This window comes from Lissotriton helveticus, chromosome 10 (assembly GCF_964261635.1).
Source record: "Lissotriton helveticus chromosome 10, aLisHel1.1, whole genome shotgun sequence".
NCBI classification, from domain to species: domain Eukaryota; kingdom Metazoa; phylum Chordata; class Amphibia; order Caudata; family Salamandridae; genus Lissotriton; species Lissotriton helveticus.
Genome location: NC_136071.1, coordinates 366517934 through 366535144, shown reverse-complemented (window position 1 = coordinate 366535144; position 17211 = coordinate 366517934).

Sequence of the window (17211 nt, the reverse complement as noted above, 5' to 3'; positions counted from 1 at the left end):
AAAGTACTTTATTCGGTTTGCATTGTGGGAAACCATAAAAGTTAAACGTTCCAGAATATAATACAAACACATGATAAAAACACAAAATATACATTGCCCTTCGTCAAGACGAAAATGGTAATTTAATTTCAACGTTGACATGATGGGGAGGGCCATAACAACAATTATATCTAGGAGTCAAGACAAACGAAACTCACTGTGGAAAACAAGACCTCAACATGGAAAAACAATAAGTATGTAATCTAAGGTGGAGACCCAAGTATGCACCCAAGTGTGACAAAAGTAAATAAGTGAGCTAAAGCTCGAGGGCACGGGTACATTTTCCCATCAGTAGCCGCTCTGTACCGCCCTTTTTGACATCATTTGGGTTTCTCTTTGCCCAGGAGACAAAGGAAAACAGCCTATTGATGTTATTAAGGCTGCTCAGAAAACCTTTAACGTGATGTGATGTTAGTACTAGATCTTATGAAGGATATTTTAAGTGTAAGTGGCGACTGAAAAAGCAGTGCAAGTGAAAAAAGTGTGTAAGTGCAAAATTGATTAAAATTGGAAAATACTGAGTAGATGTTGGACTTTAATTTTTCTCTCAGTTTTCCAAATCTAAAAGATAAAGTGCAAAAACAGATTTAACATAATATCTGTGCGCAATGGTGGTCAACATGTTTCAGCATTCTTATGGTATAGTACCAATGCTTTCTTCAGGACCCGATATTAACTACTGCTTAATATAAAGTGAAGTACAAATTGTCACCTGCAAAATCCAGGTCAAGACAATCCACCACAGACTTTTGTCACATCATGTTGAAGAAACGAAAACACAGGAGAAACATAAAAAACATAAAAAACAAATACACATTAGCATATTCGTGAAGAAATACTCAAAACAGTGATGTTATCAAAGCTTAAAACATCAAGTGATGGTATATCTTTAGTGCCACTGCGTCAACATAGTTGTACTACTGCAGGATGCCATGGCCACTCACCCATTAGTTGTGGTGATGGCGCTTCACCCCACCTGACTGCAGCTCAGGTATAGAGGAGCACCGCTCTGTAATAAAATAAAGAGACAAACGAAAACAGGTAGGCTGAGCTCAAATTAAAATGTTTGTAAAAGGATGTTATCAATTTGTAGACTATTACCCGATTCGTCTTTAAATTGTAAGTCGATAAGCTTCTTGAAAAAAGGGTTGTGAATGCCCCGATGGTTAATACATACTATTCACCGGAAAAAATTGTTGAGCATATGTACAACCTTAAGCTTGGGCTATGTTTGTCCACTAATGCGAACAATAAAGTTATCACCAACACTCTCCTAGCTTATTACGGCTTCTAAGGAAGAGGCCAAAGGGACGTTTTTTAAGCGTATTAGCAACAGTGGTAAGTACACTTAATTGTGCTGTCAGGAATCGCCCCAGAAAAACGGTTACCAAAAGCAAGGCGGAGTATTGCTAGTAGGAACGTATGAGGAAGGCAGGCGCTCACGATCCTCCTTGCACGCCAATAAAATCATAAGCGCGTCTACAGAGGAACGTGTTAGAAGTGCAGACACCCACGATCTCCCTAGCATGCCATTGAGACCGCAAGTGCATCTAGAGAAGACGTTAACACAGTGGCGGTATAACTCCGACCACACTCGTGTCACAAGTGGTACCAGTACCGACTTACCTGTCCGTCGGTGTCTCCCGGCTTGCTTCTGTGCTATCTGGGGAGGCACCGAACGGACGCAGTGCGGCCATTTTGAATCCCAGTATGCCTGTGCACGTTGCGGCGGTCACGTGACACTAGGCATTCTGGGACAAGTAGTTTTGTAAAACTACAGGTCACGAAGATCCCTGAATTTTTGTCAAATACGTGCCATAGATGCAAATATACAGCCACATTTCCAAATATTCATAAACAAAAATAATATTTTGAAATTCTCACACCAATTTGAGGAAAAAAAATTTTTAGAGGTTATTTTTACAACTTTTCGGGCATCAAATTAATAATTCAAATTTGAAGAGTAAAATGCCACTAGATCAATCTTATGACCCAAACACCACGCTCCATAAAATATATATTTATCTTATGAACCAATTGTTGGGCTGTAATGGAAGGCCAACAGTATGGTAAACAGACTATCATACACAATCTATGATGTCAATGAGGGCAACATAGTCGATGGAAGGAAATGTATTAAATAAAAACCAAACTCTTAGACAATGGAGAATATAGTTGGATCAGTGTGATAGTCTCATGGTAGAACAATGCGTGCACTCACAAGTAGGTTGCTAAAATCACGTATTGATTTGATATATAATGCAAAATACAAAATACAGGTCCATGTATTCGTGATAATCAATCTGTTCTGATTGCACCTCGAAATGTGGAACCCTTTCATTGGAAAAGATGATGTTGGTCTTCCACATTAGTAGTAGTGTATGTTATAATATATGGGCATGATTCTAGAGTTGAGGATCTCAAAAAGTGCAGGTTTAAAGCGACATCCAGGGTATAGGTTCATTTAATCCCTCCTTGTCGCTATTTAACTTGTATACCCACTTCTGTTCTTTCTTGAACAGGAATATACTGACGTCAGGGCAGTGATCAGGTAACAGAGGCTGTTCTAGTACAGTCCAAACAAAGTCATTGGGACTATGGCCAACCTCAAGGAAATGGGATGTTAATCGAGTCGCTTGCTTATGACATCGCACAGTGCTCTTGTGTTTCAAGATTCTTGTCCTTACTTTCCTTGTTGTTATGCCAACGCACCGCTTGTTACAAGGGCACGTAATCAAATAAATCAGGTTGTCACTGTTACAATTCGTAAACCTACGCTGTTGCCAGGGTCTGTTGGTACCTATATCAACAACAACTGATTTACACGTTTGTGGGCATACAGAGCATGTCCCACAAGGATGGTGTCCTTGTACTGGCGGTAAATCCCACAACGTGCCAACTTGTCTAGGTTCCTTCGTTTTAGTTCTAGTATGGACCAATTGTTCTTTCAGGCTTTGTCCTCTCTTAAATGCAAACAGGGGCATAGGAATGTTATCACCACCTGTATTTAGAATGGACCAGTGTTTTCGAATAATCTTTTGAACCTGTTTTGACCTAGTATTAAAGGTGTTAACAAACGTGATTCGGTTTGACTTCTCTTTGGGTGTAGTCACTTCGAGAAGGGCTTCTCGGTTGTTATTTGATGCCCGCTTTTTGGACTGACGGATTATTTTCTGTGGATATTTCTTTTCTTGAAGTTGCTCCTCCACTTTTTTAGAGTGTAACATAAATGCTTCTTTATTGGAGCAATTCCTCTGGACCCTGAGGAACTGGCCAAAAGGCAAATTGTTCCTCAGGGCCCTAGGGTGGCAACTATCATAGCTCAGTAATGCATTCTTTGCCATTGGCTTTCTGTAGAGTTCTGATGTTAGCCCCCCTGTTTCTGTTGCTGATATTTTCAGGTCTAGGAAGGCTAGATGGGTTTTACTATACTCCACAGTAAATTTCAAAAATGCATTACGAGTGTTCAGCCATTTATGAAAAGCTAGCAAGTCTTCCTCACTCCCCCGCCATATGACCAAAATGTCATCTATATATTGCTTCCAAATTTGAAGAGATAATAGATAAGGGTTAGTCGGTGTTAAAACCTCTGTTTTTTCGAAGTTGTGTACATACAGATTAGCGAGACTAGGAGCGAAGACACTACCCATACTGGTCCCAGATGTTTGTAGGTAGGTAGTGTCTTTGAACCTGAAGTAATTGTCTTTCATCGCTATTTCTGCTAGACCCATGATGAATGGTACCAGTGTAATAGATTGAAGGTCTCGTTGTTCCAATCAATTCCCAACAACTTCAAGTGTTTCTGTTTGGGGTATTGAGGTATACAATGACTCCACGTCAAAGGAGACCAAAATGTCTGTTGTACTGTCAAACTGTATGTCAGGGAGCAACATCAGGACATACTTAGTGTCCTTGAGAAACGTGGGCATCTCTCTCACCATTGGGTTAAGGAAATGGTCCACAAACGTAGAAAGTGGCTCAAGAATTGAGCCAATACCAGAAATAATTGGCCGTCCCGGTGGTGGTCTTTGAGGTTTACAGACTTTTGGGAGGCAATAAAAATATGGAATAACAGGGTGAGTAATTCGAAGGTATTGACCCTCTGATGTGATCCACCCTTCAGATATTGCCTCCTCTACCAGATGTACAATGGTGACTTGTAAACATTCCGTCGGATCTTCTAACAGATGACGATATGCCTTACGGTCCTGCAACTGTCGCAAGCATTCATTCCGATAGACTTCAGTATCGAGTATAACAATGGCACCGCCTTTATCGGCCGGCTTTACTGTGATGTTAGTGTTAGATGTTAATGCTCGCAAGGCTTCTTCTTCCTTTCTAGACATGTTGATAAAAGGCTTGTGTTTAGTCAGGAAGATACTTTTTATATCATTTTCCACCTCCTCTTCAAATGTTGATACCTTTGCAGGTAAACCAACAACTGGTGGGTTAAATGTTGATGGTTTTTTAAGGCCAGTGTTCTTGTCCATTTCCATGTCTCCAACAGTTTGTTTGGCGTAGAAGTAGTGGAGTCTGATTTTTCTAAAGAATTTTGCTAGTTCGATCTGTGCCACAAAAGGGTCTCCTGTATGGGTCGCTACAAAGCCCAGACCCTTATTCAATAAGCTCTCTTCATCTTCAGTTAATACATGGGAGCTTAAGTTAATCACGAGGCTATCGTGTTGCTTTGTCCCGCTTGTTCCTGAGGTACCCTATTCCCACTCCTCAAATCCATCGTTGGTTTAGGTGTAGGACCCCGATGGACTTGATTTGCTGGTCCTTGTCTCCTCCTGCCTCTCGTCCGTCTCTGCCCAAACCGTAAAAAAGGAGGCATCCCCGGACCCTGTTGCATCTGCAGGGAACAGAAGGGACCCATCTGGGGTGGAAAAGCGGGCCCGTACATCCACGGATTTGACTGCCACCATGGTTGGAATTGGTTTTGATTTTGATTTTGACAATTCCCTCTCCAGTTTCTTCGGTTACCTCGCCCCCTGTATACATTAGTTGTATTACTATTCTGGGAATTGTCCGAATCACTTGAGGCATCCTCTGAAGTGGAAGTCCCATAGGTGGAGCCTCCTCTGCGCCCATTTCGGTTAAATGCCGGCGCTACATAGGATTCACTTGTGTAAGGATACATTTTCTCTGTTGAGAACTTAGCCAGGTCTTTTTTAAATTTCTCTAACTTGGCAAACAGAATCGTTTCTTTAAAATCCTTATTATTTTTGTTAATTTCTTCCTGTCCATTTTTTAATAAAGTGCTCTTCACGGTGGCTTTGATTTGTCCTTCTAATACTTGTATTTCTATTAGTATTATATCTGCTACTCTTTTAGCTGTTTTGATAATGAGGACTAACCAGTCCCGGGTACACCTCCAGGCTATCATGGACCAGTCCTTGATAAACTCCTTATCGTCTAAGAATAATCTTGGAGCGTTGTTTACAATAAGCCCTGAAGGTGCACAGTTTCCTCGCAGATATTCTGCCATGGTGATGCCGTGAACTATGGTTCTAGAATGAGATTTCTTAAGTATGAGGACCTTAGCCCACCCATCCTCATTACTACTAACTGCCGCAGGAATACAGTCTAGTACACACAGATTCTCATCAAGTATACTCTGTACTTCTGCATCTTCAAATGCCAAACCCCAGTTTGTGGCCATTTTTGAGAACTACTCAAATGTGTCTACTAAATCTAGCCCAACCAAGGCGCTTAAGAGTGTCTCATTTCTAATCTACAAGTTAAATATTTGAGAGCGGTAACCAGGACTAATCATATTTTGATTGTCTATGAGCAAGAAAAAAGAAGAAAAAGAACCCTCAGCCGTAACTGCACTGTAAATACCAACAACCTCAATTAAAAGAGGGTCCAAGGGCAGATTTAACGACCCAAACTAGATATGTGCCCTAACTCAAGTACCATAACAACAATTATATCTAGGAGTCAAGACAAACGAAACTCACTGTGGAAAGCAAGACCTCAACATGGATAAACAATAAGTATGTAAGCTAAGGTGATGGCCCAAGTATGCACCCAAGTGTGACAAAAGTAAGTATGTGAGCTAAAGCTCGAGGGCATGGGTAAATTTTCCCATCAGTAGCCGCTCTGTACCGCCGTTTTTGACATCATTTGGGTTTCTCCTTGCCCAGGAGACAAAGGAAAACAGCCTATTGATGTTATTAAGGCTGCTCAGAAAACCTTTAACGTGATGTGATGTCAATACTAGATCTAATGAAGGATATTTTAAGTGCTACCTGCCATCCGTGAGGAAGTCAGACTCGTGCTGTGTGCTCCCTAGCATTCCCCGCATTCCCTGCAACTGTTCGCGACACCCGCTCCGCGGGTGCCGCTCACCGCCTCCTTGCCCCATCCTCCCTGGTGTGAGCGGCTCCACAGGCGGTGGAGAGCAACGCGCTCCCAGGTTGAGGCTAAATTCAGCAGATTGTGCGTGGTGCCTACCGGGGGACTGCGAGGTCCAGCAGCCTCAGCTGCACACAGCTGCTGCCTCTTCCCCCGGCGGCCACGCCCCCAGCCTCCGCATCAACACCGCCTGGGTCTTCTGACTGACTGACGCTTCCTGGGATTCTACCTGCCATCCGTGAGGAAGTCAGACTCGTGCTGTGTGCTCCCTAGCATTCCCCGCATTCCCTGCAACTGTTCGCGACACCCGCTCCGCGGGTGCCGCTCACCGCCTCCTTGCCCCATCCTCCCTGGTGTGAGCGGCTCCACAGGCGGTGGAGAGCAACGCGCTCCCAGGTTGAGGCTAAATTCAGCAGATTGTGCGTGGTGCCTACCGGGGGACTGCGAGGTCCAGCAGCCTCAGCTGCACACAGCTGCTGCCTCTTCCCCCGGCGGCCACGCCCCTAGCCTCCTCCTTCTTTGCTGGCCTCTGCTCTACCGCGACGCGGGACGCGCGCGGGGCGGAGCACGGGGCGAAGACCGGGCAAAGAGCGGGCCGTTTGAGGCCGTTGGAGGACGTGAGAGTCCGGTCCGGGCCCTATCTCTTTGTCGGCCAATCCGAGACTATTGTAACACTTGTGAAATGTGCACACGGGAAACTAGGAGTAAAACATCTTCGCTTGTCGCGGCCGGAGCGGTCAAAGGCCCAATCGACACTTACTTTGCCAAAGCGGGCTCCCTCCTTATCGAGGATATCCAGGTCTTGGAACGCAGAATATCCCAAGAAATAGACTGGGTAAGGAGATCTTCGTTGGGCCCCATGGCCCTAGCTAGAACCCCAGAAAATAGTTCTGCATTACCAAATATTTCTAGCACAGACCTGGTACTATGCCCCCCTGCAGATTCTATGACCACTACTTTAGAATCCACTATTGATTTGCAGAGTGATTTTGACGATATGAGTCTTAGGGGTCTACCCACTATCCAACCCGTCCTGCTTACACCATTAGAGAATACAGAGACAGCACTAACTACAGTGGCAAACATAGATAGTAACAAGGGATCCAGAGAGGGGGCTATTCCAAAAAAGAAGCAAGCGATGCAAAACCTACAAGAGCTTAGGCCCAATACTCCTAAATCCAAGCAAGTTAGAGGCAAAGGGGGGAAAGAAGCCACACTTGCCTCCGTGGTGGAGAGGCCGGGTATGCTACCCACCCCTATATCCCCCAAACCTACCCCACCTTCACAAGGCACTAATAATACGCAAGTAGACACCTCTTCGGATGACATCACACTAGAAGATATAGGTACACTGCTCAGGTCACTATTAAGTCCCCTCGAGGCGAGACTGATTAAGATAGAAGCAAGATTAGTCACTATTGAAAAGGCAACCGTGCAACTTGCTGATGCAAGGAAAATTGACACTAGTGGGACCAAAACAATAAAGGAGGGCCTAGGCTCTGAAACTAGTAAAGATAATAGTCTTTTGGTACTAGCAAACAACAAACCTTCAGACCTAAAACCCAAACCCTCAGTACCCCCAAACAAGAATGCACCACAATCACTAGCTGCAAACAAAGCTCCGATGTCGACGCAGCAACCAAATACTGCCTCCCCAAAACCAGTTCCTCCCCCTCCAAAAGAAAACTCTGTGCCTTCAGCAAAAACTAAGAACGACCCTCCCCTGGATGGAGAGAAACCATATACTAAACGTAAATTACAGTTTGTAAATCTCCCCCCAGAAGCCTCGCCCTATACCGTAGTTATGGCAGGGGTGCCCGAACTCAATCCCCCTATATTCGAACCAAACACCTCACTTAAGAATAAAGTGATAAACTGGCTCTCGGTTAATAGACCACTTCCGAGAGGAACAGCGAGTGACATAGCCACGACCAAGAGAGTAGCTTGGGTGGGGCACACCAGGAAATCTATAAGAGGAGATTGCATCTTGGTTTCTTTTAGAGACCCCAATACAGCTGCATACATTTGCTCTTATGTTTCTGATGAGGACTTTGGCAGCACTATACAAACACTTCCTCTTGCCTTTTTTTATCCATCCGATGTATACAACACAGAGGATCTTAGATGGGGGTATCACCAAGAGTTATTGGAGGGCTGGGAAAACTGCCCCAGGGAGACTAATAACTACTTGTTACACAGGGAAAGAACCAGAGAGTACTTCCCTAGTTCTGGGGATGAGGCTGGCTGGGAAACTATCACTAGGAGGAGGAGGGGGGGTGGTGGACTTAAGAGAGGAGTACCTGGGCCATATAGAACTCACTATCCTGCTTATTTACCCACACAGAATCGATACAGTAGCTTGGAATTAGTAGATTGACAGGCGGTCGAACTGGGGAATGACGCCTGTGCAACTTCCCCACTCGAGACCATTACACCTACAGACCATCCACCTGTTACCCTCATATCTATAGCCCCTGATTTACACCATGGGGCAATTAGCACAGTTGAACCTAGCCTGACCCCAAGCTTGTTATCCCCCTCCCTACCACTGGCCATTAGAAAATCGGGTAAGAACCACTCCACTTCAAATCAAAGGGTATACCCCGAGACTCCCGATATCAACTTGGTTCCTATAAGTCCTCCACACAACCAATCGACAGTTATAACAGCAATCTCCTGGAATGTGGCAGGGCTCTCCAACAAATTAGACTGTCCAGAGTGGGGTTCCTATATTAGTTCTAAAAAATTATTACTCCTTCAAGAAACATGGGCGCGAGAAAAGATAGAACTACCGGGTTTTGCTTCCTTCTTCAACGCAGCCAAATGGGGGGGAAGGGGCAGGCCATCAGGTGGACTAATGATAGCGGTAGCAACGGACTTAGGTTGTCAAGCTACCAACTTAGAGACTGCTTCTGACGATTTGCTGGCTGTTCTACTCGAATGGCCAGACTCTACGAAGCTACTAGTGATCACTATCTACTCTAGGCCGACACAGATGCACAAAGAGTCAAGCACTGTGGATGAGTTAGCTAGTTTCCTAGAGGGTATTCCATGTGAACTTGCCTGTCTGGTTGGAGGCGACTTCAACTCTCACTATGAACCTTTGCCTGGACTACGCGATGGTCCTTCCTTAGATGAAGATTCCTGCTGGTTTATACCGGAGACGGCGGCACCACCCCCAAGGGCTTGGACTCCCCTAGCCCTGCAGATAAACGCCCTCACTCTTAATTTTGGTCTTAGGGCATGCAATGGCCGTTGCAAATCGGATACACCTAGTAATCCTACTTACAATAAAGCTGGTAGTGAGTCCAGACTGGATTACATTATGGTTAAAACGTTCATGTGGCCAGCAATAGTTGATTTTAAAGTTTGCCCAAGAACGGATAGTGACCACAACTCTTTGGAATTGATGTATTCACTTCCTGGGAGGGAGGATACATCGCAGGGCAGGGGCAAAGAAAAGACGGGTCTCCTACTTGAAAACAATCGCAGGAAAGTCAAGTGGGAGAAGTTGGCGAATAGCACGGATAGAATACCCCGACTATATGAAAGGTTAATCCCTTTGTTGGAGAATGCCTTTTATCTAGGAACCAAAGATCAAGATGATGATACTAGAGGAGAGTTAGCACAAACGCATAAAAGCATTATTGCCTCTCTAGAACAGGATCTGTTCATAACCATAGGGAAAAGGAATGCCCATAAGCCTAAAACCTCTTGGTATAATGCCACGTGTAGGGAGGCAAAGGCCCATTTGCTATCTGCTATCAAGGGACACCTTAGTAAGGAAGAAATCCGTGCTAGGAGGAAAAAGTATAAATCGCTTCTGGTAAATGCGAGGGCGGAATGGGACTCCGAGTACTGGGAGAACCTTGTCAAAGCACTGGCATCTAGAGATTCCCGAAAATTTTGGCGCATAGTGGCGAATGGTACGGAGGACCTACCCACCGCAATAGAGCCAAATATTGCCCCCTCAGTATGGCAGGCCCACTTTGAAGCATTATACGCGGAGGGTGGTTGGGAACTAATCAGCGACGGAGTTCCAACTATACCCGGCCCCTCAGATGTCCCCATCACTGAAAAAGAGGTGAGGGAGGCCATTAAAGGGCTGGCTGCCGGACCTGTTCAAACATGAACCAGGGATATGGGCACCGTACCTCACATTAATATTCAATGCCATTTGGGGGGGAATGACGGTGCCCGATACTTGGAGGGGAGCAGAGGTAGTCCCAATTTACAAAAAGGGATCCCCCCTGCTCCCTTCCAACTATCGGCCCATTAGTCTGATCGACATATCGCAGAAACTCTTTGGCAGACTGATCTTGAATCGTTTGCAAGCGTGGATTGAAGAAATGGACATCCTATCTCAGTACCAGGCAGGATTTAGGGAGGGAGTATCCACCACAGATCAAATCTTTAGGTTACACCTTCTCTATTGGAGAACAGCGGTAATCGAGGGCGGCAGTCTATTTACCATCTTTGTAGACCTACGTGCCGCCTTCGATTTAGTCCCTAGAGCAAGGTTGTGGAAAGTGATGGAAGAACTGAAAGTCCCTGCGGATATTTTGGCAATCCTGATGAGACTCCATTCCAACAATTATGCCCGCGTGAGGTGTGGCAAAGGTGGCAAACTAACCGAAAGGTTCCCCGTTCGCAGAGGTGTGAGACAGGGGTGTGTGCTTGCACCCACCCTGTTTTGCATCTTTGTGAACGGGGTTGTTGCTCACCTAAACAGGATTGTCAACTCCGATGCCCCAAAGTTGACGGGCAACAGGGTGCCTGCAATTATGTTTGCAGATGACACCCTGTTGCTGTCTAAATCCCCGATGGGGATCCAACGCATCTTGGATGGCTTTTTAGATTTCTGCTCTGATCGGGGATTGGAAATAAACCCTCAAAAAACAAAATTTGTGATTTTAAATCCCAAATCTCGAAATCGAACCCCTCCCACGCTAGGCACCGTCCAATTAGAACGAGTGCATAACATTGAATACTTGGGGATCACCATAAATGAACATTTAACATGGACGTCGCATCAGGCCAAAGTGACCATCAAACTGGCTCAGTTGGCGGGTGGAACTTTGCGCCTGGCTAATAAAACACGCTATCGACCATTTACCCCAATTATCCATATATACAAAACACAAGCCCGGGCGGGGGTTACATACGGGGGTGAGTTGTGGGGCCACATCCAACATTCAAAGCTACAGTCCACTGAAAACAAATTTCTGAGACAAGTAGCCGCCCTTCCCCAGAGCACTCCATTACTACCACTTAGATTAGATCTAGGAATTAAACCCATAACAGAGGAGCTAGGACTTAAACCCTTAACATTCTGGAGGCGTTTGTGGAGTAGCCCAGACCTCGTACACTATAGAGAGGAATTACAGGAATTCCTGGAACTACGGAATACAAAGAAAATTCCGTGGTTAACATATGTAAAGGGGACGTTCGAGGAATTGGGCTACCCGGAACTATGGACGGACCCTGTGAACACATGTACCAGGATTCCAAAAAAGGAAATTGCGAGTGCCTACTATGCTTTGATGCTCACAAGAGCAACTAATGACACTCGAGAGGGGTCTTTGACAAACTTATTTCTGAAAGTGAAAGACTTCTATTCCCTCGAAAATACTCTAGATGAGATCGCTCCTCCACTAACGAGGAAGTTGTTTTTACAGTGGCGCTATGGATGCCTCCCACTAGCTTCATTTACAGCGTCCTGGAAATCCTGCTCCACCGCATCATCCTGCCCAATGTGTGCGTACCCGAAGGAGGATGACGTGCACGCGGTCTTCTTCTGCAAGGGCTACGAGCGGAGCAGGAAATACTGGTTAGTTCCGCTATTGAGGAACCTGGGATTCAGATCTCACCGTACTGCTTACAGAGTTTTAAAATCAGACCTTTCTCCCACTGTGGTTTTTGCAATCTCAAAATTTTTAACGTCACTTTGGTTCATCCGCACCCGAGCTATGAAAAGACTGGTATAATGGGCCCCCACTAAATTGATTTGTATCTAATGTTTTCATGTACTCAAATTTTATCATCTTAACTACTGGATCACACTGTTTAATAACTTTTTAATTGTACATATTGTAATGTATCTTTTATGATCAGTGATCGAAATAAAGATTTTTTAAATGAAATTAAGTGTAAGTGGCGACTCAAAAAGCAGTGCAAGTGAAAAAAGTGTGTAAGTGCAAAATTTATTAAAATTGGATAATACTGAGTAGATGTTGGACTTTAATTTTTCTCTCAGTTTTCCAAATCTAAAAGATAAAGTGCAAAAACAGATTTAACATAATATCTGTGCGCAATGGTGGTCGACATGTTTCAGTATTCTTATGGTATAGTACCAATGCTTTCTTCAGGACCCGATGTTAACTACTGCTTAATATAAAGTGAAGTAAAACTTGTCACCTGCAAAATCCAGGTCAAGACAATCCACCACAGACTTTTGTCACATCATGTTGAAGAAACGAAAACACAGGAGAAACATAAAAAACATAAAAAACAAATACACATTAGCATATTCGTGAAGAAATACTCAAAACAGTGATGTTGTCAAAGCTTAAAACATCAAGTGATGGTATATCTTTAGTGCCACTGCGTCAACATAGTTGTACTACTGAAGGATGCCATGGCCACTCACCCATTAGTTGTGGTGATGGCGCTTCACCCCACCTGGCTGCAGCTCAGATTTAGAGGAGCACCACTCTGTACTAAAATAAAGAGACAAACGAAAACAGGTAGGCAGAGCTCAAATTAAAACGTTTGTAAAAGGATGTTATCAATTTGTAGACTATTACTCGATTCGTCTTTACATTGTAATTCGATAAGCTTCTTGAAAAAAGGGTTGTGAATGCCTCGATGGTTAATACATACTATTCACCGGAAAAAAATGTTGAGCATATGTACAACCTTATGCTTGGGCTATGTTTGTCCACTAATGCGAACAATAAAGTTATCACCAACACTCTCCTAGCTTATTACGGCTTCTAAGGAAGAGGCCAAAGGGACGTTTTTTATGCGTATTAGCAACAGTGGTAAGTACACTTAATTGTGCTGTCAGGAATCGCCCCAGAAAAACGGTTACCAAAAGCAAGGCGGAGTATTGTTAGTAGGAACGTATGAGGAAGGCAGGCGCTCACGATCCTCCTTGCACGCCAATAAAATCATAAGCCCGTCTACAGAGGAACGTGTAAGAAGTGCAGACACCCACGATCTCCCTAGCATGCCATTGAGACCGCAAGTGCATCTAGAGAAGACGTTAACACTCTGGCGGTATAACTCCGACCACAATTGTGTCACAAGTGGTACCAGTACCGACTTACCTGTCCATCGGTGTCTCCCGGCTTGCTTCTGTGCTATCTGGGGAGGCACCGAACGAACAGTGGAGAAGTGTGGCTCAGGGGTTAGAGGCGGCAGACCTGGAAGCTGAGATCGGTCCTGGACCAGGGTTCAATTCCCCGCCTCGGCGGGTCTTGGGCTAAAAAATTCCACGGACTCGATAATTCTCGCTTCGGTGCCTACTCGACTCACGGGTTCACACTCTGCGACTCTGGGCAATAGCTTGCTTAATCTCCACTACGGCCCCTCGCGGCGGGATGCCTGGCTTTCACCTTGTGGATACCCTGCCTGGGGTTATCTCACAGGGGAATACCAGGACGGGTTCCCTAAGCAAGCGCCGTGAGACCCCTTTGCGGGGGTGATACGTGCGCTATATAAGTAACCACGTTTACGTTTACGTTTTACGCAGTGCGGCCATTTTGAATCCCAGTATGCCCGTGCACGTTGCGGCGGTCACGTGACACTAGGCATTCTGGGAAAAGTAGTTTTGTAAAACTACAGATCTCGAAGATCCCTGTATTTTTGTTAAATACATGCCATAGATGCAAATATACAGCCACATTTTCAAATATTCATAAACAAAAGTAATATTTTCAAATTCTCACACCAATTTGAGAAAACATTTTTTTTAGAGGTTATTTTTACAACTTTTCGGGCATAATAATTCAAATTTGAAGAGTAAAATGCCACTAGATCAATCTTATGACCCAAACACCACGCTCCATAAAAGATATATTTATCTTATGAACCAATTGTTGGGCTGTAATGAAAGGCCAACAGTATGGTAAACAGACTATCATACACAATCTATGCTGTCAATGAGGGCAACATAGGCGATGGAAGGAAATGTATTAAATAAAAAACAAAGTCTTAGACAATGGAGAAAATAGTTGGATCAGTGTGATAGTCTCATGGGAGAACAATGCGTGCACTCACAAGTAGGTTGCTAAAATCACGTATTAATGTGATATATATAATGCAAAATACAAAATACAGGTCCATATATTCGTGATAATCAATCTGTTCTGATTGCACCTCGAAATGTGGAACCCTTTCATTTGAAAAGATGATGTTGGTCTTCCACATTAGTAGTAGTGAATGTTATAGTATCTGGGCATGATTCTAGAGTTGAGGATCTCAAAAAGTGCAGGTTTAAAGCGACATCCAGGGTATAGGTTCATTTAATCCCTCCTTGTCGTATTCAACTTGTATACCCACTTCTGTTTTTTCTTGCACAGGAATCTACTGACGTCAGGGCAGTGATCAGGTAACAGAGGCTGTTCTAGTACAGTCCAAACAAAGTCATTGGGACTATGGCCAACCTCAAGGAAACGGGATGTTAATCGAGTCGCTTGCTTACGACATCGCACAGTGCTCTTGTGTTCCAAAATTCTTGTCCTTACTTTCCTTATTGTCATGCCAATGTACCGCTTGTTACAAGGGCACGTAATCAAATAAATCAGCTTGTCACTGTCACAATTCGTAAACCTACGCTGTTGCCAGGGTCTGTTGGTACCTATATCAACAACAACTGATTTACATGTGTGTGGGCATAGAGATCATGTCCACAAGGATGGTATCCTTGTACTGGCGGTAAATCCCACAACGTGCCAACTTGTCTAGGTTCCTTCGTTTTAGGTCTGGTATGGACCAAATGATCTTTCAGGCTTTGTCCTCTCTTAAATGCAAACAGGGGCATAGGAATGTGATCACCCCCTGTATTTAGAATGGACCAGTGTTTTCGAATAATCTTTTGAATCTGGTTTGACCTAGTATTAAAGGTGTTAACAAACGTGATTCGGTTTGACTTCTCTTTGGGTGTAGTCACTTCGAGAAGGGCTTCTCGGTTGTTATTTGATGCCCGCATTTTTGACTGACGGATTATTTTCCGTGGATATTTCTTCTCTTGAAGTTGTTCCTCCAGTTCTTTAGAGTGTAACATAAATGCTTCTTTATTGGAGCAATTCCTCTGGACCCTGAGAAACTGGCCAAAAGGCAAATTGTTCCATCGGGGCATTCACAACCCTTTTTTCAAGAAGCTTCTCGACTTACAATTTAAAGACGAATCGGGTAATAGTCTACAAATTGATAACATCCTTTTACAAACATTTTAATTTGAGCTCAGCCTACCTGTTTTCGTTTGTCTCTTCATTTTATTACAGAGCGGTGCTCCTCTATACCTGAGCTGCAGTCAGGTGGGGTGAAGCGCCATCACCACAACTAATGGGTGAGTGGCCATGGCATCCTGCAGTAGTACAACTATGTTGAGGCAGTGGCACTAAAGATATACCATCACTTGATGTTTTAAGCTTTGACAACATCACTGTTTTGAGTATTTCTTCACGAACATGCTAATGTGTATTTGTTTTTTATGTTTTTTATGTTTCTCCTGTGTTTTCGTTTCTTCAACATGATGTGACAAAAGTCTGTGGTGGATTGTCTTGACCTGGATTTTGCAGGTGACAATTTGTACTTCACTTTATATTAAGCAGTAGTTAATATCGGGTCCTGAAGAAAGCATTGGTACTATACCATAAGAATGCTGAAACATGTTGACCACCATTGCGCACAGATATTATGTTAAATCTGTTTTTGCACTTTATCTTTTAGATTTGGAAAACTGAGAGAAAAATTAAAGTCCAACATCTACTCAGTATTATCCAATTTTAATCAATTTTGCACTTACACACTTTTTTCACTTGCACTGCATTTTCAGTCGCCACTTACACTTAAAATATCCTTCATAAGATCTAGTACTGACATCACATCACGTTAAAGGTTTTCTGTAAAGGTTATAGGCTGTTTTCCTTTGTCTCCTGGGCAAGGAGAAACCCAAATGATGTCAAAAAGGGCAGTACAGAGCGGCTACTGATGAGAAAATGTACCCATGCCCTCGAGCTTTAGCTCACATATTTACTTTTGTCACACTTGGGTGCATACTTGGGTCTCTACCTTAGCTTACATACTTATTGTTTTTCCATGTTGAGGTCTTGCTTTCCACAGTGAGTTTCGTTTGTCTTGACTCCTAGATATAATTGTTGTTATGGTACTTGAGTTAGGGCTCATATCTAGTTTGGGTCGTTAAATCTGCCCTTGGACCCTCTTTTAATTGAGGTTGTTGGTATGATGGGGAGGGCGTCATTAAAGGTCATTTTAAAATTAGATAAATAAAAGTCATAAAAGCACTATATCCAATTAAAAATCCAAACGTTTTCTATATTTCATTTCTCATTTTAGAAAATCGTCCACAAAGAGGATATAGTCAGGTTTTAACAATTGCAAGTAAAAAAGGGCGGGACGTGCTTGCACAAAATTTAACTTTTTTAAAATAGGTATTAAATAAAGGGTTCTGGGCATTTCGTAGTATTTACAAAGGAACATGAAGTGAAGCAAATCCTGAGGAGACTTATTGTCGCAGCCACAGGATGCTAACACTTTCCCTTTGTGGCTTCCCCTTGGTACTGC